Raw genomic sequence first — 25769 nt, 5'->3', positions numbered from 1 at the left:
AAAGAAAAATAATGTTTAAAAAAAATAAAACTGTTTAAAAATAAATTATTGAGAGAATTTTTTTTAAACTACTTGCCGCCCGCCCGCCAACAATGTGCAGGCGAGTGGCGGCTCTGGGCAAAGCGACGTAATCTTACAGTGGATATAAAAAGTCTACACACCCCTGTTAAAATGTCAGGTTTCTGTGATGTAAAAAAATTAGACAAATATAAATAATTTCAGAATTATTTCCACCTTTAATGTGACCTATAAACAGTTGAAAAACAAACTGAAATCTTTTGGGGGGGAAGTAAACATAAAAAACTAAAATAATGTGGTTGCATAAGCATGCACACCCTTATATAACTGGGGATGTAGCTGTGTTCAGAATTAAGCAATCACATTCAAAATTATGTTAAATAGGAGTCAGTACACACCTGCCATCATTTAAAGTGTCTCTGATTAACCCCAAATAAAGTTCAGCTGTTCTAGTAGGTATTTCCTGACATTTTCATAGTCGCATCCTACAGCAAAAGCCATGGTCCGCAGAGAGCTTCCAAAGCATCAGAGGGATCTCATTGTTAAAAGGTATCAGTCAGGAGAAAGGTACAAAATAATTTCCAATGAATTAAATATACCATGGAACACAGTGAAGACAGTCATCACCAAGTGGAGAAAATATGGTGCAACAGTGACATTACCAAGAACTGGACGTCCCTCCAAAATTGATGAAAAGACGAGAAGAAAACTGGTCTGGGAGGATGACAAGAGGCCTACAGGAATATCTGGCAAGTACTGGCTGTGTGGTACACGTGACAACAATTTCCCCGTATTCTTCATATGTTTGAGCTATGGGGTAGAGTGGCAAGACGGAAGCCTTTTCTTACAAAAAAAACATCCAAGCCCGGCTAAATTTTGCAAAAACACATCTGAAGTCTCCCAAAAGCATGTGGGAAAATGTGTTATGGTCTGATGAAACCAAGGTTGAACTTTTTTTCCATAATTCGAAAAAATATTGTATGCTTGGCACAAAAACAACACTGCACATCACCAAAAGAACACCATACCCACAGTGAAGCATGGTGGTGGCAGCATCATGCTTTGGGGCTGTTTTTCTTTAGCTGGAACTGGGGCCTTAGTAAAAGTAGAAGGAATTATGAACAGTTCCAAATACCAGTCAATATTGGCACAAAGCCTTCAGGCTTCTACTAGAAAGCTGAACATGAAGAGGAACTTCATCTTCCAGCATGACAATGACCCAAAGCATACATTCATATCAACAAAGGAATGGCTTCACCAGAAGAAGATTCAAGTTTTGGAATTTTTTTTTTTTAATTTAAATATTTATTAGTTTTTCATTTTTTACAAAAAAAATCCATAAGAAGAGATAACAATACATATAAATATTCCATACATTTCTACCTTGCCCCTTCTAATAAATCTTTTCTTTCCCTCCCCTCCCAACCCTTTCCCACCCCCCTTCCCCCTCCCTCCCCTTTGCACGTTCTATACTCTCTCGAGGCCCAATAGTTTCTTAATTTATAGTTTTCTATACTTCTCTTTCAGTCCTGATTTTTCCCATTTTTCCCATCTTGTATAGTATATTTCCATCCTATCTTCCTGCATATAGTAAGATTTTTCCATTCTACTTATCTGATTTACTCTGTTGATCCAGTCTTCCTCCTTCGGCACCTCAGATTTTTGCCAGAACTTGGGTATCAACCCCTTTGCAGCATTTAAATAGTACCATACGCCTGATTCTTTATATTTATTTACTGTGATCCCAACACTATGTAGGAGACATATCGTTGGGTCTAACCCTATGTCATTTCCAGTTATTATTTCTATTGAGTTAACTATTATCTTCCAGAAAGCCTGAATTTTCGGACATTGCCACCAAATGTGAAACACCGTGCCCTCCTCCCCACAACCTCTCCAACACATTTTAGAATTCTCCCCCCTCATCTTGTGCTCAATACTCGGTGTGATATGCCATCGTGTCAAACATTTATAGTTCATCTCCACATCTCTCATACTAACATTCTCGTGTATCAATCTATATATCTTGTTCTGTTGGTCCTCGTCTAACACCACCTCCATATCTCTTTCCCATTTCGTTATAAAAATTAACTTTGTGTCTGTGTCTAATTCTGTGAGTATTCTATAAACTTTGGCAATTCCGTGTTTCCCATCTCTACGTGTTTCCAACAACCTTTCAAACATATTCCAATCCTTTTTTTATCTCAGGGGTTTTGGTAGTTTTCCAATAAAGCATTTTAACTGATGATATTTCCACTCGTCTATTCCAATAAAACTTTCTCCCTTCTTCTCTTTTAATTCTTTAAATGGTCTCAATTCCCCCTCTACCAGTACATCTCTCAGTTGGATATCTTCCCTTTTAAACCATCTACCAGATATCTCATCCTTTCCTGGGGGGAAATAATCAGAATTTACAAGAGGCATTAATATAGAATTGAATTCCCATTTCCTACTTTTGTGTAAATTATCCCATACCCTTAAAACATTTAAAGTGTAAATACTTGTGCTTTCTTTAACTCTTCTAAGATGTGCTGGAACCCATATCATCTTACTCAAACTAATCCCACTCAATTCGTTTTCAATTTTTACCCAACTCTTCCCCTTGTGGTTGAATGTCCAATCATAAATTCTTGCTAAAATTACTGCTTTATAGTATCTCTTGACATCAGGTAGTCCCATTCCCCCTTTCTCTTTAGTTCTACTCAATATTTCATATGATATTCTTGATTTTTTGTTCCTCCAGATATATCTTATTAACATTTTTTTCATTATCTTAAAAAACACCTCTGGCAGTTTAATTGGGACCATTTGGAATCTATACAGTATTTTAGGTATGATTACCATTTTAACTAGGTTTATACGTCCTATCCATGATGGGTTTCCACCTTCTAATATTTTTAATTCTTCCTTAATCTCATTTATCAAAGAAATATAGTTTAATCTATACAGTTGTTTATATGAGATAGCAAGTTTTATTCCTAGATATTTTAAATATTTTTCTCTCCATGTAAAGGGGAACTCTTTTTGTAGCTTTTCCTTTTCACTCTTTGGTACGCTGATGTTCAAGATCTCTGTTTTTGTTGGATTCATTTTTAAATTTGATAGATCGCCATATTCCTTCAAGATCTTCATTATATTTGGTAATGTTATTCGAGGGTTGTCTACATAAAACAATAAGTCGTCCGCAAAGGCCGCTACTTTATGCTCTGTATTTTCTATCTGGATTCCCTTTACCGCTCCACTATTCCTTATCGTAGACAACAGGGGTTCCAATGACAGAACAAACAGCAAGGGGGACAGTGGGCAGCCCTGTCTTGTTCCATTGGACATTCCAATGGATTCCGACCTCTCCCCATTTACCGTGATAATTGCGGTGGGCTCCCTATATAATTTACCTATCCACTCACGCATTCTCTCTCCAATCCCCAACACTTCTAAGTTGTCCATCATGAAGCCCCAGTCCACTCTATCGAACGCCTTTTCGGCATCAATCGACAATAGTACCGTCGGGGCCTTCCCTTTTCTACTTTTCTGAATGAGCATCAGTGTTCTCAACCCGTTGTCTCTACCCTCTCTCCCTGGGACAAAGCCCACCTGATCTCCGTGAATCCATTCAGGCATTAGATCTTTCAGCCTATTTGCTAGAACCTTTGCGTACAACTTAGTATCGGTGTTCAATAATGAAATTGGTCTATAGCTAGAACACTGGGAAGGGTCTTTTCCCTCCTTTTGAATGAGTACAACATGGGCCTGAAGAGATTCTCTTCTCCCCTCCATCCCTCCTCCCAGGTCGTTCATATACTTCTTCAGCTTAGGTAACAATATTTCACTATATTTTTTATAGTACTTAACTGTATACCCATCCGGTCCTGGGCTTTTTCCACCCCCTGTACTTCTTAATGCTACTTTTATTTCATCCTGGGAAATTTCCGCGTCCAAGGCGTTCAATTGTATTTCACTTAACTTTGGTAATCCTGCATTTTTTAAATATATCATCCTTTTTTCGTTAATATCCTTTACATTTTCCTTTGAAGAGCCATGGGGACTGATATTATACAGTTTTCTATAGTATTCTGTGAACACTTTAATAATCTCTTTGGTTGAATAAACCAACTCTCCTTTAGGGTTTTTTATCCTTTCTATATAATTTCTATTTTTCTTTTTATTCAGAGCTCTCATTAAGTATTTTCCTGGTCTGTCGCCCCATCTATATCTTTCATTTAGTACTTTATTATATACCCTTCTCCTCTCTTCGTCCATCAATCTCTCTAATTCATCTTTTTTATCCATTAATTTCTGTCCTATTTCTCTTGTTATTTTCTTCTTTTGTATCTGCTCTAAATCCAGGATGTCTTTTAGGAGCCCGCTAACCCTCTCTCTTCTTTCTCTTTTCTTCCTTGCTCCCATCGCAAGCAGGATACCTCTTATATATGCCTTGTGGCTTTCCCATACTGTAGCTGTCGATACTTCCTCTGTCTCATTCTCCTTAAAATATAACTTGATCTCTTCCCCAATCTTCTGCGCTATGTCCTCATCCATAAGAAGGGCTTCATTTAACCTCCATCCTAAACCTCCCATCCACCGTCTTCCCCATCCCATTTTCATTGTGACAGGGGCATGGTCCGAGAATGTACTCATCTCTATTTCTATTTTAACCAATAACTCTATGAGTTGATGATCTATTAAAATATAATCCAACCTCGAATATATCTCATGTGCCTTAGAGAAGAAGGTGTAGTCTCTGTCTCTCATATGCATTATTCTCCAAGTGTCCACCAGTTGGTACTCGTGAATCGCTTTCTTCAAAGCTCTCAGAGACCCACCCCCCTCTCTCCGCACAGGGGAGGTTGCATCCTTTTGGGGATCCATACAGAGATTTAAGTCTCCTGCTACTATCAAACGCCCTTTTTTAAAGTCCATCAGTTTTTTCAACAGGCCCTTCAAATAGTTCTCCGGCTTTTTGTTGGGGCAATATATATTGGCTAATGTACACTCGATTCCCTGTAATTTACCTTTCAAAAACAGGAATCTCCCCTCCGGATCAGTTCTTCTATCCTCCAGTTCAAATCTCATGTTCTTTGCCAACCCTATTGCCACTCCTTTTGCTCTTTTAATTGGGGAGTCAGCGTAGTACCATGTTGGATAATATTTAGATTTTAATTTCACATTTGACTTTATCTCAAAATGTGTTTCCTGTAAAAATACCACTGACGTTGCCCTATGGTGTAACTCTTTAAACAACTTAAATCTTTTCCCAGGACAGTTCAACCCGTTCACATTATATGTTATAACCTGTATTTCTTCCATCCTTCTTTAATCTGTCTATCTCTCTTCTAATATACCTCTTCCTATTAGGCCCTTCTATCGTGCAGTATTTTAGCCCCACCTCCCCTCCCCCCTCATCCTCCCACCCGACACCCATCTCCCACCCCCCATCCCTCCCCCCCTCTCTTTTTTTTCCCCTACCCGTTTTTAGGCCTATAAACTGCCTACAAATCATTTGTGGATCTGTTTCTACCTTTGATTTAAAACTTAGGGCGTAAGCTCCGCCCATGGACGGCTTGCCTCTCCTCCGACCCCCCCAAAATCTCCTCTCTCTATCCTCCAGGCTCAAGAAGAATCTTTACTTCCCTCCCTTCACCAGAGCGTTCTAAAGGACCTCGACATCCGGAGGGGAGAGACCAGGGGCGAGAGATGGAAGTGGGAGAGAAAAAAAAAAAAAAACACAATTTCTACTTAATTCTCCCTCCTTTCCCTCCCCAACCCCAAAGTCTTCCTCCCCTTCCCCCCGACCCGCTGCCAGTCCTCTTTTCTTGAAACATCTATATCTCCTTTATCTTCTTCTTCTTCTTCCCACCCCGCTATCTCCATTCTTTGCAAATCCAGTCTCTCGCAAAAGTTTCTTAGTTCCTCCGGAAATCTCAAATAGGCTGTGACCCCATTTTTCCAGCCAACTAGAGATGCTGAGATACCCCATCTATACTGCACATTCTGTTTCCTCATTTGCTCCAACAGGGGTCTCAGGGATCTCCTTCTCCATAGGGTCTTTACTGTTAAGTCCGCATAAATTTGAATAGTCAAATCTCCATACTTAATTAATGATCTTCCCTTGGTCTTCTTCCAAATCTCATCTTTGACCCCGAATTTTTGGAACTGGACAATTATATCTCTCGGTCTTTCCTTCTCAGTAGCCTGTTTAAGCATTCCTATTCTAAACACTCCATCTAATTTGATCCCGTCTGTTTCAGGTCTATCTCTTATGGAGTTCAAGATTTTTTTCACTAGTTCATATAGTGTTTCGCCTTTTGCAGACTCTGGAATTCCTCGTACCCTAAGGTTACACCTTCTTTCTTTATTTTCTTGGACTTCCATCCTATAGGTCAATTTTTTCTGGGTGTTTTCCAATTGATTTATTTTTTTCCTTAAATTGCCAATGTTTTGGGCCTGGATTTTAACTTTCTCCTCTGTTTCTTCTATTCTTAATAGCAGGTGCCCTAGGTCATTTCGAATAGCTGTCATTTCATGTTTTATAATTTTTTCCAAATTCTGAAACATTTCTATCATCTCCTTCTTATTTGGTGCTTGTAGTTCCCCATCTGATTCTCTTTTTCCCGGGCCATCCTCTATTTGTTGGCTGCAGCTGCTATTCATGCCCAATGATAATCTCGGACTATTACCTGAACTAGTGTCCATTTCCCCTTTTGTGCTTGCGCCCTGGGCCCTTTCTGACGTACTATTTCCATATGATGTGAATTTCTTTATTGTTCCTGTTTGAGACCCTTTGGGCCCTGCTGCCTTGGGACCTTTATTCTTCATATCCTCTGTAAATTTATTTTATTAATTTTTTCTTTCTGTATCCTCAAGATGGGATTATACTTCTCCTTTTATAATTGCTGGACTAGGCACAATTGCGATTTTTTATGTTTTATTTGCCTAGGACACCTGGGCCTCCTCTCTTCTTCTCTTCCAACCCCTGGGAATGCTCTCCTCCCCTCTTTCACCACCTGGTCTCTTATGTCACTCAGGGGTCCCCAACACAATAAGCCCCCAGTAGCTCTCACTCACCCTTCCCTTCTCAGGACGGTGGTTCCATGCTTATGCGGAGGGCCATCACTGCTGCTCAGTCCTGGGGGGGGATTCCTCAGGGTTTCCGATGCTGTATTATTTTTCTTTCCCTTTTCTTTCTTCTTTCTTTCTCTCCTTTCTCCCCTTTCCTCTCTCACTCCTTTCCTCCTTAGGATCTGTCCCAGGGAGGCAGGATGGGTTTCCTGGGATTCCTGGGTCCACCAGGCCCAGGCACGGACAGCCAGCCAGCCAGGGGGGGTATAGGCAGCAGTGAGCGTCTCCCAGTCACATCGAGGAGGCAGCCGGCTTCCACTTTCATCCGACTCCCCTTCCTCCTGTCAGCCTTCGGCCGGCCGGCGTCCCTGCTTCCCAGGGATGCACCGCGGCTGGTCACGTGTCCCGGCCGCGCCTCCTCGTCTCCCGGCAACCAGGCTCAGCGTCCCAGTCTCTCTCCACTGCTCTCCGGCTCCTCCAACCGCGCACCGCTGCCCATCAAGGTAAGCCCACCCGGCCGAGGTATGTTTCCGCCATCTAGGGCTTCACACCGCTGGGGGGAATTGAGGCCGAAAATAGGGGGGGTCGGTAAGGGAAGGCTCGTTGCTAGAGCTCCTAGCACGAACTCTCCGCCGCCGCCATCGTCAGGCTCCGCCCTCAGCCAATCAGCTTCTATCTTCAGCTTGTTTAATTAGGCTTTGGCCTCAAGTTTTGGAATTGTCCACCCAGAGCCCAGACCTGAATTTGATCAAAAATCTGTGTGGTGATCTGAGGAGGCCTGATTTGGAGTGTTTTTGCCAGGAAGAGTGGGCAAATATTGCCAAGTCAAGATGTGCCATGCTGATAGACTTGTGATGAAGCGATATGCGGAAATATGCCCTTTGAAAGCCTGGAGGTGGTCATTGGATTTTATGGGTCTGTATGTAGCTAGGCTGCCAAAAAGTCTCTCACATGTGATATCCCCATACTCAAGAGAAGTAGCAGAATGTGTTTTGGGGTGTTATCCACATATACCCATGGCATGCATGAGCAATATTTAATTTAACTGACAACTTTGTGTAAAAAAATTGTAATTTTCCCAAAACTTTTTTTTTTTTAAAATAGTCTTTTTTTAAAGGAAAAGTCCCACAATGTAAATCCATCACCCACCATGTCCTCTGGCGATGTAGATCCAGATCCATGTCAAATATGAAGAATGGCACTAGCTAACCAGCTGAAAAAAAACACACACACACCAACTTGCAGCCGCTTCTGCTTACCATGAATGACTGCTCTGAGCCCTTTAGCTGAATTTAAACAAAGAGGTGGATATCCCATGTGACTTTATTGACCAAATATGGACAAATATGAACAATTTCTTTTGGAGTTCATATAATGTTTTCTTGAAAATCCAGTGTTGCCTGTTGTGGGAGGTCTCTGACATGCACAGTCTCTGGTTTCCAGCCCGACGAGTCTAGGACTTGACAGAAGCATACTCAGCAATCCAGTTTCTGCCCAGAGAACAACACAAACAAGTAAAAAAAATTATTTTTAGCATATATTTTGCTACAAATAAAAAAAAAACAGTGTTTGTTTTAGGGGGCAGAGCTCTGTGCACAGCATTCAGCTTTAACTGTTAATCCCAGGAATCAAAACAGAGAAAATCTGCACAGACTTTTGTCTGTTGATAAACAGGAACCCATCATATTCCATATGCTAAGGTTTTTGCGAAGGCATCACTCTGACAATCAGTATTCAGAAAACTAAACTCCAGCCCAAGTCCAGCAGTTCTTCTATCAGTAGATAGTGATGTAAATGATGCAATGAAATGTTAGCAACGATTCTGAACTCTGCAGGCAGGTTCTGAGCTTTGTGAAGTGCTCAGGCAATTTGCTGAGATCCAAAACATTTTTTTTTGTGAAGCAATCAATGACATATGCTCTAGAGCGGGAGAAAAAGCTGCACTCTATGCCAAAAATATTGCAATCAATCACTCAGCTAAAGGCAAACAAAAACAATGGTCAGTGGAGTTTATTTTCTGCTGATGGCATAAGCTGAATTGGATACAGCATTATTTATCAGAGGATGCTATATGGATATAAGATGAAGAGGTTAGCAAAGACAGCTGGGAGAGTGTGTGCATGCACTATAAGCTTTTTAAAAGCTTTCAACAAAACATAAACTGTAATTTTCATGCAAATTTTCAGCTGTCCTTGCACTAAGACAGTTGAAAATGGAAATAAATGAGTTATAATGGATTTTTTTTTAATTTCCAGGTATATATGCAATTAAAAAAAGGCTATCCATTGTTGCGGACATGTTTATCAACTGACCTAAGTGTTAAATGCTTGCACCCAACGTTCATACTCAGAAATGATGGTGCTGTACTGTTCATTTCATGGAAGATATGACCCTTGAGGGCAGACAAATGTTTTATATAGACGTAAAATGCAAACTAGTAAAACAAAGATAAAAGGATTCCAGATCAAGTTTAAAATGAACCTGCCACTTGCTCTCCCATACCTATAAATTTACAAGGGCTGTGTCTGGTCCACATGGAAGAAAAATATATTTGAAACACATTTTAAAAATATTTTTCCCAAATATATTGACATATATTTGAAATGCTACAATTTTGGTCATATTCAATATATTTATATATATATATATATATATATATATACACATATATATATACATATATACACACACTGTATGCTGAAATGCTTTTTTTATTACAAAATATATGAAAAATATTTTTAAAAAAACATTTTAAATATACTGTTTGTCTTTAAAAATACAAATCTACATTTTTGGAATGCATTTACAAATATATGTAAAAATATATGTTAAAATTATTTTTTTCTATGTTAAAAAAATCTGAAAAATATATTTAAAAAATATATATTTTTAAAAATATATTTCAAATATATTCTTCTTCCGTATGGGATAAACAGAGTGATGGGACAGAATGGGTAGTGTAAATATTAGCAACAGATAAATCATGCTATTATGAAGACAACCTGTTATGTTTCCCTGAACTTAAAGTGTAAGGTGTACTTCAAAAAGCCCCAAAATGGTTCAGTGGTTCAGTGTTGTGTGGTTGCTGGAAAGTTGAACTGTATAATGTTTTAAATAGCACAACCATTAATAGGCCAGATAATGATGTTGGATTCCTACAAAGGATTCTACCAGTTTTTATTACCTATATTAAATCTTTGTTTTACAAACAAACAAAAGCACTATGAGCTAGCTGACGAGAAGCAGTGTAGCCTGCTTTACAGCTTCCTTTGTCTGATAGAAATCTCATACTAAAAACTCATTAAAGTGACACTAAAGCTAAAAATGTTTTTTACCTTAATGCAAAGCTCCATAGACACACAGCTTGGAAGAGAGCAGACACCGTATGCCCAAAGCAAATTGCGTGCTATGGGTATATTCAAAGAAGTGGAGGAGATAAGATCGCCGGCAGGGAACCTGAGGAAGATTGGGGTGACTCTGTGCAATATCATATAATATGTTTGTTATTTTATTTTAAAAATAGTCACTTTAAGATTCATAAGCTGATGAGGTTTCTGTCACCACAGCTAATAATGTGAAAAGAATACTAGAGCCACACCTACTGGCTGAATAGTAGTCTACAAAATACTTCCATGTTGTGATGAAAGAACTCTGCAGACGTTTTGTACATTGCATATTCACCAAAACAGTTGAAAGTTCAAAAATACTAAACTAGCATTAGCATTGACTCAGTAGCACTACTATTACAATAAAATAGGTTGCGCTTAAATACATACAAAAGTGTAACAAAAAAATAAATAACAAAACAATAAGAAACAATATTTTAAATCAAAATAAAATAAAGCAAAAACGAAAAAGTCCAAAAGTTCAAATAATCAATAATGTCCAAAATAATTAATCACCAAGTAAATCCACCACCAAAAATGGTTAAATAGAACTCACCAGAGTAATATGCTGACTGTTGAAAAACCAGCATATAGTACTTGTTATTCTGGGAGAAATTATTAATATGGTGACAACAACACTGAAGAAATGAGGAATGAACTCCAACAGATGATGTTCTGCAAAGCTGAAAATCCACTCCAAAGGTGATTTAGTGTCCAAATTGAGAGATGATCAGACCGTCACTCAAAAGAAAAAAGTGAACAATCATGGTGCAGTATGTTTTAAAAAGCATCAAACTTTAATAAAGAAATGCACTTACAAGCAAGGTGTCCAGACTGACACCATTATATACAGCGTGTGTAATGAATACAAGCGACTCAGACCCAGCCAAACATGCACATGCTACGTGCAGACGAACCAGGAGTATTCTGAACCTCACATCCAAAGGCACCGCCCTAAGCTTTTTGTCATCGACGTCCTCTTTTGAGTGACGGTCTGATCATCTCTCAGTTTGGATACTAAGTCACCTTTGGAGTGGATTTTCAACTTTGCAGCACATCATCTGTTGGAGTTCATCCCTCATTTCTTCAGCGTTGTTGTCACCATATTATTCATTTCCCTGAGAATAACAAGTACTATATGCTGGTTTTTCAACAATCAGCATATTACTCTGGTGAGTTCTATTTAACCATTTTTGGTGGTGGATTTACGTGGTGATGAATTATTTTGGACATTATTGATTATTTGAACTTTTGGACTTTTTCGTTTTTTCTGGATTTTATTTTGATTTAAAATATTTTCTTATTGTTTTGTTATTTATTTTCTTGTTACACTTTTGTATGTATTTAAGCGCAACCTATTTTTTTGAAGTTTTGTATATCCTATAAGTTTATAGGCTAGGTTTTGCAGCTTACTGTTTTATATAATTTCCGTGGTGCTGGTTCTTTATTTATATATATACTACTATTACAATGACAGCAGTCCTGCTGTTGCAAATGACGGACCCCAGCCAGTTTCTGTTTGTAAACAAACTGGCCAGGGATCCTGGGTGAAGATTTGATGTTGTGATCATATTTGGTCAATGAAGACACCTGGGTGGTTTGTTTAGAGATCAGTCATATTGTGACAAGAGTGCAGTGGGTAAGCAATATTGGGTGGCTGGTTATTGTGGCAGCATGGAAACATCATCAGGCGGCAGGCCAAAAACAGCCAAGAGTTTGGGCAGAAGCACTGGCCAAATATGGCTAGTTTGTTCATGCATTTGCCAACCAGAACCCTTAAGCTCATCCCTACTAATTTGCAATATTTCTTATTTACCTGGCTTAAAAAACACATGTTTTACTCTTGACCATAACATTAAATTACTCAAACTTGTGCAAAGCACTAAACTTTTCATGTAGGCCTACAATTTTAGGTAAAGCCTATAATACAAAAATTGCTATCCAGCAGTTTAATTCAACATTGGTTGCCTACCCTTATATAGTGAAATGTATAGAAAAAAAACAAATGCCTCTTGCTGCACATATAAGCAGGGGACAGGGCAAATGGGACTTGATATGTGGCACCTAGAAATCACACACATATGTAAAATCAGTACAATCTTGATTTCAAAGTTAACAACAAATAAGACACATTTGTCTCTTAAATGGTGTCTACGATTGACAGTTTGTTGATGATACACTTTCTCAGGATTCATGCCAGTTACATATACAGTAAGTCAGTTTTCTCTGTTCTGCAAAGATAAATATAACATATACAGTCCCTGATCCTGAGGAAGTTACATGACCCGTGACGCATCTCATTGGGCAAAGTCAAGTGACGTCACTTCCGGTTTCGGGAAAACCGGAAGTGTGGTGAGAGGAACCATTTTTGCTATTGGAAACTTACTGTCTTTTATATGTACATGTTTGTGAGTAGATTTTTATTCTAATAAAGCGGGATCTTTAATTTTATGGGGTTGCATTACGGATTGTTCTCTCTTTCCTTGAGCATTCACCATCCCAGTGGAAATTTCTGGAGTCCGATCTCTTAAAGGGACAGTATATAGGAAGTAGCTACTAAAGGACAGAGGCGGATGAGCAGAGATGGACCAACCTAAAAAGTGTGTGTGACCTATTTCAATATAGATCTAAGAAGAAGGTAAGTATTGGTATTTGTATTGGTGATGGAAAGTATCACGGACAACTAAACACCATGAGCATTGTTGGGTTTAGGACAGATTGTTGTTTCTGAACAATGAAACACTTGGTGTGGAGAACATTGTGATTTGATTATTGTGAGTGCACACATTTATCTTATTTATTGCTTTTTATTGAAACGGTGTTGCACTACAAAATATTCTTTTGGTTTTTTGGAACTACATTGCACGTTTGGAGTCACAAGAAGTGAAGATATGCTTGGAGGGAACTAGAATGGAGGATAACATTTAACAACAAGCGCATTTGACCTATGCTATTATGTAGGTCTATTTATAAGGTGAGCAGGGAGAGTATCCACATGGAATTGTTTTTGTTTGAAGCGGATGCCAGGCACTTTACAGTTGTGGCCAAAATTATTCAACCCCCACTGAAATTGAGTGTTTTGGCCAGTTTGACATTGCTTTTGATCATTCAGTCATCTTGCTTACATTTACATTAAAGAGGCACTTGTAGGTCAGACAAATATAACATAACAGTTATAATGAAATAACCACAAATGTCTTTTCTGTGCTCACAGCATTATCAGTTTTATTCAACCCCCAAGTGACATTCAATCTTAGTACTTAGTACAGCATCCTTTTACAGTTATAACAGCTTTTAAACGTGAAGCATAGCTTGACACAAGTGTCTTGCAGCGATCTACGGGTATCTTCGCCCATTCTTCATGGGCAAAGGCCTCCAGTTCAGTCACATTCTTAGGCTTGCGCACTGCAACTGCTTTCTTTAAGTCCCACCAGAGGTTCTCAATCGGATTTAAGTCTGGTGACTGCGATGGCCACTCCAAAATGTTCCAGCCTTTCCTCTGCAACCATGCTCTAGTGGACTTGGAGGTATGCTTGGGATCATTGTCCTGTTGAAAGGTCCAACGTCTCCCAAGCCTCAGGTGTGTGACGGACTGCATCACGTTTCCATCCAATATCTCCTGGTACTGAAGAGAATTCATGGTACCTTGCACACGCTGAAGCTTCCCTGTACCTGCAGAAGCAAAACAGCCCCAAAGCATGATTGACCCTCCACCATGCTTCACAGTAGGCAAGGTGTTCTTTTCATCATAGGCCTTGTTCTTCCTCCTCCAAACATAGCGTTGATCCATGGGCCCAAACAGTTCTAATTTTGTTTCATCAGTCCACAGAACACTATCCCACAACTTTTGTGGTTTGTCCACATGGCTTTTGGCATACTGCAGTCGACTCTTCTTATTCTTTGGAGACAGCAAGGGGGTACGCCTGGGAGTTCTGGCACGGAGGCCTTCATTACGCAGTGTGCGTCTTATTGTCTGGGCTGAAACTTCTGTACCCACATCTGACAAATCTTTTCTCAGTTCCTCAGCAGTCACACGGGGACTTCTCTCCACTCTACGCTTCAGGTAGCGCACAGCAGTCGAAGTCAGCATCTTCTTTCTGCCACGACCAGGTAGCGTTTCAACAGTGCCCTTTGCCTTGAATTTGCGAATGATGCTTCCTAAGGTGTCTCTTGGTATGTTTAACATCTTTGCAATCTTCTTATAGCCATTGCCCTTCCTGTGAAGAGAAATCACCTCTTCTCTTGTCTTCCTGGACCATTCTCTTGCCTTCACCATGTTTGTAACCACACCAGTAAATGTCTAGAAGGAGCTGAGTATCACAGTCATTTTAAAGCTGCCTAATTGGTGCTTATTATGCTTGATTGCTGCTCGGTGACATCCACAGGTGTTTTCAATACCTGATGGAAAGCACCTGTATGAACCTCTGTTCTTCAGAGTGGTAGTCTTTAAGGGGTTGAATAATTGTGGCAATGAAGAAACCACATAAGAACCATTTACTACTGTATTACATAAACAATTGATGTCATTTTAGTTGCATTTGGGTAGTTACAACGTCCTTGTAGGATTTGATTCTGAATACAATTCCAAATGTACACTATAGTCCCTAAACCCCTTTACAGCATTGGGGGTTGAATAATTTTGGCCACAACTGTATATAGCACTGTATCTGGACATTTGATTTGGGACTGGATCACTATCTTTCACAGATTATAGTTGTGGACTTATGTTTATTGTTTTTTATGGATTTGAATGCCCTTTGAGGAGTTAGTGCACCATATTTATATTTATTAACATATACAGTAAATACATTGTAAGATATATCATAAAGATAAACAATTATGCATAAATCAGCCAAATGAAGAAAAAATTATACCTATTATGTCGCAGAGTCGCATTTACCTGCTCTCAACTTATTGGGAAAGTAGACATTGGGAAAGTCTTAAAGTAGTAAAGGTAACAGTGTCTAACAGTGTATACTGATTGTGTAATGTGTGATATATGGGTAGTAATGATCCCCTTGGAAGGTTCTGGATCGTATAGGCCTTCCTAGCCTTTCTAGCAGTAATCTAGCCTTCAGCTGCTGCAAACCACTCAGTGACCCACCAGTGGTGACCAAGTCACAGACATCCACTCTATCAATCTTATTTTCAGTCCTCATGCACATTGGACATTTTTACAGCTGCTGTTTTTGGCTTTCGATGTTTTATTCTACAGCCGGTAAACTCCCCAGCATGTTATCCTATGTGTCCTTGCACACACAGACTGTAATCAACGTTTTTTGGTACGGTTGTTTTTTGGCTGGAAAACCCCCCAGAACTAGTGGGTTTATAGAGGAGGTTTATAGCTGTAAAAACGCTCTAACTCTGAAAAACGCAGCAAAACGCGGTAAAACACGGTAAACCAGTGTTTTTGAACCTTGTTTTAGCAAAAATTAAATTTTTTTTGTAAAACAAATATAAAAAAACACTAATACTTTACACAGCTAACGTTACCAGAGCTATTAAAATGCCCAGGGTGCATGGAGCTTCTAAATAAATTGGCTCAGTGCCCAAAGGAAAGAGAGTTGGTGTACAGCATACCCCAAAACAACAGCAAAATCCCTCCACTCAGCAGTATTTTCTGGAATCTTTGCATGTGCCACAGGCTAATGTAAAACTTGGTACCACATAGGGACAGCTACAACATACCTTGAATTATCTTAGCCTCTCTCACAGGCTAGTAGTGGACCTTTAAAAGAGAAGTGTGGGATTTCAAAATAACAAACAATCATACTCAACTAGGTTGATGCAGCATCGGTCCCCCACAACCTCTAAGACCACTGATCACTCAGTTCTCAGTCTTCAGTTGGCAGAGAGCTTACTGGAGCGCTGGCATTTGGAGGGGATTGGAGAAGCTGGCTCAGGCTCTCAGTGGCAGGCGGAGAGGCAGAACCAGCTTCTGGTCAGGCATATCCCGACATTTAAGTTGGAATCCCTCTAGAGTCTGGACCGATTGAGCAACGTCAGCCAACAATGGACTTTAACCTGCTGTCAGCTTTATCTGGGTCACAGGAGTGCAGAACTAAATGACCTCCTGTGACCCACAGGAGAAGTATAGCCAAAAGAGCTTTGGACCTACTTCTCTTTTAAGCCAAGGCTACCAATCTATGATAGGAAACCTTTAAACTGAGACCAAATTTGAAAGTTTTCCCCCTTAGTGGTCACCTTCCTGTGTTCCCAGGCCCTGGAATAAGCCAACTTCTAATCTATGGACCTTGGCTCTGGAACTGTGCCCTTCCCAGGCAGCAAACCTGGGTGACAATGACTGGGTCCTTCACACATGTGCATCCTCTCCAGGCATTGCTTGGGAGAGAAAGAACCTTCTAAAAGGTCTAGTCAAATATGTATCCCTTTCCCCAGCTCACATCTTTGACATAAACCTCCTAGTGAATGGCCAGGGTGAAATTAATATTCACAACCTACAACTTTGTATATGCTACTCTATCCACTGGAGCACACTCCCCAGTAACAGGTAGAAGCAAACAATGCCCTGAGATTAGGGAAAACCCAATAAACCTAGATAACAAAAACAATCAGAACTCAGTCTGGCTATATCTTAGCTGCAAACGCTACATTTTCAAAATTTAGGATAGTTTTTTTTCTCACTATTTATCCCCAAACAATTCTATTCTTGCCCTGGAGTACAAGCCTATAACACGGGACCAACTTCACTGATTGAAAGCACTTTATTGATGTAATCCTAACTAAGTAATCACTTTTATCATAAGATCGTACCAGCCCTTCCCCTACCTTTTTCCTCTGTACCCATCTTTGGATAATAAGTTAATATCTTACTCCTCTCTCTCCTTTGTATACTTACATATACCATTTATATTAGAGACTCATTCTTTATTGTTGGATACATTGTATTTGCCTCTCAATAAAAGAAATATTGAACTAAAAATTTAGAATATGAACAATTCAGCTAAACAAGTCACCACGTATGAAATTTCACTCCTACTGCACATAGGTATCCATTTGTCTGTAGTCTCTAAAGATTTCAGAGGCAATATAGACAAAAAACGGATCCCTTTAAAGTGTACCAGAACCCAAAAACAAAATTATAATCTATACAGTATTTCCATTTACAGTCCTTAGATGTAGTGATTGCATTCACTTAGTATTTTTAGTGTTTGCTTGTTTTTTGCTTTTTTTGGGGGGGGGGGGTTTCCTTTATTTTCACCTAATAGTGAAAATAATATGCTTCCTGTCCCTGGGTGGATACACTCACTCCTCCACTGTATCTATGGAGGAAGCCATGGTTGCCACCCAGACTGGACTTCAAACATGTTTACCTTTGTAAATCTCCAAATCATGTTGGATGATGGAATTATTAGCTGACAAACAATGATAAGAATGTTGTTGCTTTTGTAAGATCAAAAGGTACTTTGTGTACTTAATGAAAATGTTATTAGGCAATACAAACATAGGCAACCACCACATGTACTGTAAGTACTATAAGTTGCAATATATTTAATTTTAGTTATCCTTTACATGCAGCCTGTGGATATGCATATATGGTCAATTTAGATAACAGCTTATACATTGAATGGAGATCATGTGTCATCAGTCACTGGATGATTAGTGGCTGTAGTGGTTGCTCATTTGTTTCTTTCCTCCCCTTCCCCCCACCTCACTAAATAAAAAAGCTAGGTTAAGGCAAATTAGCTGGAAAATTGCTAGAAATATATATACAAGCTCAACCTAGGTTAGAGTGACTGCATTGGGCCTTCTTCAGGATTCTACAAAAGCTGATGTATGCAAACCCCAGGAGAATGCACTTGTGTGCAGCACAGGAGAGAATTCGTAATGAATTTTGGATCAGCAGCTTTCCCAGGATCCCAAGAGAAAGCCCAATGATGTCACCAGCAACTAAAGGAAATGGCCAGAAGCTGGAGTATAATGTGAGACTCTGACCTTGAACATGTAGGCAGCTCATTTCTGACTGTACTATTTTGACTTTCGTGATCCACATTATTGGTCTAGTACAGCAGTGATAAAACTTTCAATTGCTATTTAAACCATTAGTTACTATACAAATAATAGTGATCATGATATTCCCCAAATTCCCTAAATGTTTACAGTGGTACAATTTGCTTTGACTCATTTTCAGAATGAAAACATTTAAAATAACTTCAAAGTCAGGTTTGCCTGTCCTATTCACTTCATGGAGATGGTAAAAAAATAAATGTAGCATGTGTAGCGCCACCCCTGAAGAAGCCGCTTGGTAATTTTGGGTTCTTTGTTCTGTGCCTCGACTCTAAGAACAATCTCAGCCCCACTGACACACCTGGTTGAATATAAAACACTGCAGCACACATAAAGACACCAATAAAAAATACCACTTTTCTGGCTGCCAAAGAATGAACACACACACCTGTTTAGAAATAAATGTACTTAAAGCAGAACTATACTCACCTCTACTCCAACGCTGCTCCCCACCCAGATGCTGACATCTTCGGGTGGCCGGCTTCCGGGTCCAGATCGCTGGCCGCTATATTTGGCCAGGCGGGGCTGATGTCACTCCTATGTGGAAGTTTAGTCAGATTTGGCATTGCCGAATTTGTACAGTGAGCTGAGCATGCGTGGCTCATTGTACAGGGGAGGACAGGCAGGTAAGTAACTTTAATACAGTAGAGATGTCTCTTCTGCATTAAAATTCCTGCCTGTTCGCCATTTTTCTTTTTTTACCTAAAGTTCCACTTTAATCTATTGGCATGAGTTTAGTATAAACAGCAGTAAAACATAAATGCATGCACAGCAGGTGAAGTTGAACACAATCTGCTAGACAAAGTAATAACTATACCAGAATGACTAAGATCAGCTATCACTAACTTAAATCCATATGTATATTGGCAAACCAGCAATCCCTTCAGGGGAGGGATCGCCTTCCTGACCAGGCCATTTTTAGTGATATGGCGCTGCGTTACTTTAACTGACACAGTCATGCAACACTGCACCCAAATTAAATTTACTTCCTTTTTTTCCCACAAATAGAGCTTTCTTTTGGTGGTATTTGATCACCTCTACATGTTTTATTTTTTTGCACTATAAACAACATTTTTTTTATATTTTTGACTTTTTGCTATTAAACATGTCCATTGAAAATTAAAAATAAAACAAATGTTATCATAAATTTAGGGCAAAATGTATTCTGTCTTTGCTAAAAAAAAATCCCAGTACATGTAAATTAATTGGTTTATGTGAAAGTTATAGCATTTACAAATGGTGGTATATATACTGGATTTTCTTTTTCTTTTGTACTAGTATTGGCGGCAATCAGCAACTTATAGCAGGACTGCGGCGAGCATTCTGACACTGGGGGGAACTGACTTGGTGTCATTGACATCCCCATTGACACCAATACATTGATTGGTGCTAATAAAAAGCATTGACTCTGTACTAATGACACTGGGCAGGAAGGGGTTAATATCTGGGTCGATCAAAGGGTTAACTGTGTGCTGTGTGTGTGCTTTACATGAAAAGCACACTGCTTTGTATGGCTCTGCTATGCAGAGCCATACAAAGCAGTGTACAGGAGCTGCCAGGGGAGAGATCTGTATTGTTTACATACAGGTCTCTCCCCTGTCAGTGATGCTTGGTGATCACCAGGTGCCAGTGGGGAATCACTGGCTGGGACCTGGAGATCGACAGCCGAGGCCACAAATGGCGGCACAGGTAGGGCGTATGTTTGGTTCATGCCTGCCCCCTACCCGGAAATGCAAAATCACGTATACATACGTGATTTTGCGCAGCCGTGCCACCCTGTAGCAGTATTTCTGCTATAGGGTGGTGGGGAAGCGTTATGGTACATCTTTAACTAGCAAAAGGATCAGAAGAGGGGAAAAGGCCTCGTGGTAGCCACAGTAAAGAGCAGTCTTTAGTCCTGACTCTTCAGCCTGGTAAACGTTGGAGCTCTGTAACTATTTGCACATTTTGAGACAGTCAATGAGGCCTGCAGGCAATATTAGGGTAGCTGGTTAGGTAGTTCCTAATGGTTCATTCTAATTAGCAAATAATGAGTGCAAGGCTCTTTCACCAGACCCAGCGACACAGCAGTAGTGGTCCCTCCGATCAGTGTCAGCTCGCTTTGGGTTGCAAGTGGTGATAGATTGGGAGGAGCCAGGTGATGTCAGAGCTGGATGCAAGAAATACAGTGGCACACAGTATTGAGGGAGACACTGCAACTTTAGTCCTTTGTGCGCAATTTTATATGTCCACATGTGAGTGCAGTGGCACAGTCCTAGTCTTTCTCTCTCTCTCTCTGGCATGGCGCCCTCCAACCAAACCTTCTGCTCCCCTGTCCCGCTCAGGTCATACTTTTTTTTTCCATCTTTGCTTGCCAACTCCCTTGCCTCTCCTCCTCCTTGCCACAGAGCTCCCTGGAGGCTGTAGGTTATCCTCTGTTATTTCCAATAGGCTGCCTATCTCTTTGGACTACATGCCCCATGATGCTCCCCTCTGCCTCTCTGATAGGTCCTTTGCAGCTGCCTGGAGATGGGGGGGGGAGAAATAGAGCTGGCAGTAAGGGGGTAGTTTAATGAGCTCACAACTGTGCCCATCCCTTGCAATGAAGCTGCTTGTATATCCTCCGATAGTGGCTCTAATAGATTGTGTGAAGTGTCAGGGTTCATTCTGAATGAAGAGTAAAGATATGCAATTCCAGTAATGAATAGAGCTCTTCCAACACTGATATACAGTATCTCACAGAAGTGAGTACACTCCTCACATTTTTGTAAATATTTTATTATATTTTTTCATGTGACAACACTGAAGAAATGACACTTTGCTACAATGTAAAGTAGTGAGTATACAGCTTTCATAACAGTGTAAATTTGCTGTCCCCTCAAAATAACTCCAAACTGGGTCCAATTAGCCATTTTCCCTCCACGGTGTCATGTGACTCATTAGTGTTACAAGGTCTCGGGTGTGAATGGGGAGCAGGTGTGTTAAATTTGGCGTTATCGCTCTCCCTCTCTCATACTGGTCACTGGAAGTTCAACATGACACCTCATGGCAAAGAACTCTCTGAGGATCTGAAAAAAGAATTGTTTCTCTACATAAAGACGTCCTAAGCTATAAGAGGATTGCCAAGACCATGAAACTGAGCTGCAGCACGGTGGCCAAGACCATACAGCATTTTAACAGGACAGGTTCCACTCAGATCAGGCCTCGCCAGGGTCGACCAAAGGAGTTGAGTGCATGTGCTCAGCATTATATCCAGAGATTGTCTTTGGGAAATAGACGTATGAGTGCTGCCAGCATTGCTGTAGAGGTTGAAGGGGTGGGGGGTCAGCCTGTCAATGCTCAGACCATACGCCACACACTGCATCAAATTGGTTTGCATGGCTGTCGCCCCAGAAGGAAGCCTCTTCTAAAGATGATGCACAAGAAAGCCCGCAAACAGTTTGCTGAAGACAAGCAGACTAAGGACATGGATTACTGGAACCATGTCCTGTGGTCTGATGAGACCAAGATAAATGTATTTGGTTCAGATGGTGTCAAGCGTGTGTGGCGGCAACCAGGTGAGGAGTACAAAGACAAGTGTGTCTTGCCTACAGTTAAGCATGGTGGTGGGAGTGTCATGGTCTTGGACTGTATGAGTGCTGCCAGCACTGGGGAGCTACAGTTCATTGAGGGAACCATTAATGCCAGCATGTACTGTTACATAGTGAAGCAGAGCATGATCCTCTCCCTTCGGAGACTGGGCCACAGGGCAGTATTCCAACATGATAACGACCCCAAACACACCTCCAAGATGACCACTGCCTTGCTAAAGAAGCTGAGGGTAAAGGTGATGGACTGGCCAAGCTTGTCTCCAGACCTAAACCCTATTGAGCATCTGTGGGACATCCTCAAATGGAAGGTGGAGGAGCGCAAGGTCTCTAGCATCCACCAGCTCCATGATGTTGTCACGGAGGAGTGGAAGAGGACTCCAGTGGCATCCTGTGAAGCTCTGGTGAACTCCCTGCCCAAGAGGGTTAAGGCAGTGCTGGAAAATAATGGTGGCCACACAAAATATTGACACTTTGGGCCCAATTTGGACATTTTCACTTAGGGGTGTACTCACTTTTGTTGCCAGTGGTTTACACATTAATGGCTGTGTTGAGTTATTTTGAGGGGACAGCAAATTTACACTGTTATACAAGCTGTACACTCACTACGTCACATTGTAGCAAAGTGTCATTTCTTCAGTGTTGTCACATGAAAAGATATAATAAAATATTTACAAAAATGTGAGGGGTGTACTCACGTCTGTGAGATGCTGTATTAATGTTATAATTTATGCTATTAACAAATGTAATGTACAAGTATATACTGTTCTCTTTTACCATACAAGTACTATTCATTTCAGTAAAAATCCAACCAGCTAAGGAATGGCTGATAGAACCTAGGCAAAGATTTCAGTATTGTTCCACGCTTAAATGAGAGTATACTGTAGATCAATAATGATCCACCCAGACATTTAAAAACTCCCAAGTTCCCAATTATATTAATTTTTTATCGGAAAGCAACTCTATCAACTGTAGTGCTCATCCACTAGTATATAGAACAGCTCAACTAGATTTTTATATTATTTAGCTATATCAATAGTCTGCAGATCTCCAGAGAATACCCATCCTGTGATATGGTTCTCCAGAAATGCTATTTTGTTACCATTTATTTTTAAATTATACCTACAAAATAAAAATTGCTTACCCATTTCTTTCCTTCTCTCAGAACATGGTGCTGCCTTTTTGATTTCTAAAACCCTTACATATACCCACTGAAGTGACTAGCACCAGGTGATACACAGAAATGAAACAAATCCTCCTATATAAGTTTTACCTGTTTATCTGCAGCCTTCTCCTGTCCACTGCCTTCAAAGTGTACACTTTGCATTTCTGATCATCAGAAGGCTGGAAGTGGGGATCTGAGGTCACGCACTGCACAACATAGAGCAACAAGCTGACTGTCATCTTAGACCTGAGTGGAAAGTGGAGAGAACGGACACACACTCCTCTACACAGTCTCATAGGGAATCATGCACAGCTGAGGCTGTCAGTCACAGAGCTTCCCTTTCCTGTCCCTCTGGATCCCTTGGAGCCGGCATAACCTGTCAGAAGTGACTTATGTATATAGCAGAGGATGGAGACAGCCTGAAATCACACTAAGTGCTTTGGATTGAGGTAACACACTATAGAAGGATATGCTTTGTTAATTTTTCATTTCAGAGATTTACAACCACTTTAAAATATGAATCTACTCTTGATCCAGCAGAGTAGTTAGGCATACCTTCACACTGTAGTGAAATGTATGCACCGTCTTCACTAGCAGACTGGCTGACAGCCAAAAGGACTACAGGGACCGCCTGTTCCCTGACTTCTGCTATGAGCAATGCTAGGTGTCAATCAATCCAGAAGTGAGTGCCAGTTTTGGACAAGTGTCAGCTTTCTGCGAAGACCAGCCCTGGGTAGAAGATGAGTACTGCAGCAACAGCTGCAAGGACTTAAGGAATTTAAAAAAATATTTATCTTTAGAATTTGGTTTTTAATCATTTGAAATGTTTATGGACTAGGGATCTTCATTTTATTTACCTTATAATCTCAGTCTACCCAAAACTGATATTTTGACTTAAATAACTATCTGCTGGTTATGTCAATTAGCGGTATTTCATATCCATTGTAGACTCTAGCAATGAGATTTCTGTGCCTGAGTTCCCAGCTTGATCCCCTGCTGTAGCTACTACAGGGGGAATCCACTCTTGCCATGTTATCCCTACTTGAATGGCACAATTATTTTCCTTTTTTTTTTTTTTTTAAATAGAGAACTTCTGCTTTAGCAAAGATAGTGAAACTTCATGACAGATATATAAAAGACAGAGCCTGTACAATGAAATTTCTATTCCAAAATCCCAGTAGGTAACAATATAATAATAGTAACGAATATTAGTTTTTGGATGGAGCGATCATTACAATGTTCCTTTGTGAGAAAGAAAAAACCATTCCTACATTGTTGTTCTCACCTGGCTGATTCAGTGTCTTTGATGTTCAAAACCGTATCATAATATCTCAAGTAAAGCCTGAACAAACAGCAAATGTAGTGAAGAAAATCATTTCATGATAAATGGCAACCCCGGAGACACCCCTGCTGAGAAATTCTCATGTGACCTTAGTCGGCTAATTGTGAGCAAGCTTTTACAAGCATGCATATCCGTAGGGATGAATGAGATGCCTTACTTGATAGAACTCCCACCACACACAGTGTAACTCTAGTCCAAATACTGTATTTTTTTTCACTTAACATAGAAAAAGTATAGAGCAGCCTTTCTAAAGTTTTTTTTTTCTTTTAATATGGAGGAATCCTTGAAATAATGTTCTGGTTTTAGGGAACCCCTGCTTAAAATGACTACATCTACAGCTCACTGTACATTAGGGTGATGGCCAAGGAGAGGAATCCGTCTTACATAATCCAACTCTTAAAGTGGTTGTAAAGGCTCCAGATTTTTTACCTTCATGCTTTCTATGCATGAAGGTAAAAAACCTTCTGTGTGCAGTTTCCCACCCCCCAAAAAAACGTACCTGAGCCACATATTGATCCAGTGATGTGCACAAGAGCCTCGGCTCTCCTGGGTTTCTCCCTCCTAACTGGCTGAGACAGCAGCGGTAGCCATTGAGACAGTCACAGTAAGTGAGGCAATGGGGAGAGAATGGGGGTTGTGAATGGACACAAGGAGCAGTGGCTCAGGAGCGAGCTTGCTCAGGTGCCCCAATAGCAAGCTGCTTGCTATGGGCGCACTACGCAGAAGGGAGGGGCCCAAGAGGAGGATTTAATATCAGTTTAAGCTGGCCATACATGGATCAAGCAGGGACTGGACAAATTTCAATCGATGAATGGGCACCCTGGTTGTACACAAGTCGATGTATCAATCAACTTGTTTACAACCAGCATGTTGGGTTTTTCCTGAATGATTATTGCCACCAGCTATTGCCACCATTGTGTTCTACTGGCAGAAAAGGATCCCCAGTGGTAGCTCTGCAGGAGGGATTCCCTCATAAATGCTGTCTGTGTGGATGGGTGAATAAAGTGATTTTCTTTCCTGCAACCTGAGGTGGAAAAACGTAAAAATTGCATCATCTTTAGCAGCAATGTATCTGAGTGGCAGAAGCTGTTCTTTGCTCAAGGAACTCCTAGCAACCTCTGGAGGAACCCAAGAGTGCCATGAAACCAAGGTTGAGAAAGGCCGGTCTAGTACCTCTATACGGCTTTTATCAATGTTCTGGTTTG

At 40.4% G+C, this 25769-nt stretch overlaps 1 long non-coding RNA gene across 1 annotated transcript in view; it reads right to left on the bottom strand.

Moving 5' to 3' along the window:
* Positions 1 to 8364: 8364 nt before the first annotated feature.
* The window catches only part of LOC149461396 (uncharacterized), a 67197-nt gene continuing 49792 nt past the window's right edge, over positions 8365 to 25769 (bottom strand). Inside the window, exon 2 of the long non-coding RNA XR_016312877.1 lies at positions 8365 to 8567. This is a non-coding gene — a long non-coding RNA (uncharacterized LOC149461396). The remainder of the gene's footprint in view (positions 8568 to 25769) is intronic.

The sequence above is a fragment of the Staurois parvus genome, unplaced genomic scaffold (genome assembly GCF_062004578.1).
Source record: "Staurois parvus isolate SC_StPar_1 unplaced genomic scaffold, SC_StPar_1.0 ptg000204l, whole genome shotgun sequence".
NCBI lineage: Eukaryota > Metazoa > Chordata > Amphibia > Anura > Ranidae > Staurois > Staurois parvus.
The sequence above is the reverse complement of the archived record's forward strand: the minus strand, read 5'-3'. Positions and strand labels throughout refer to the sequence as shown.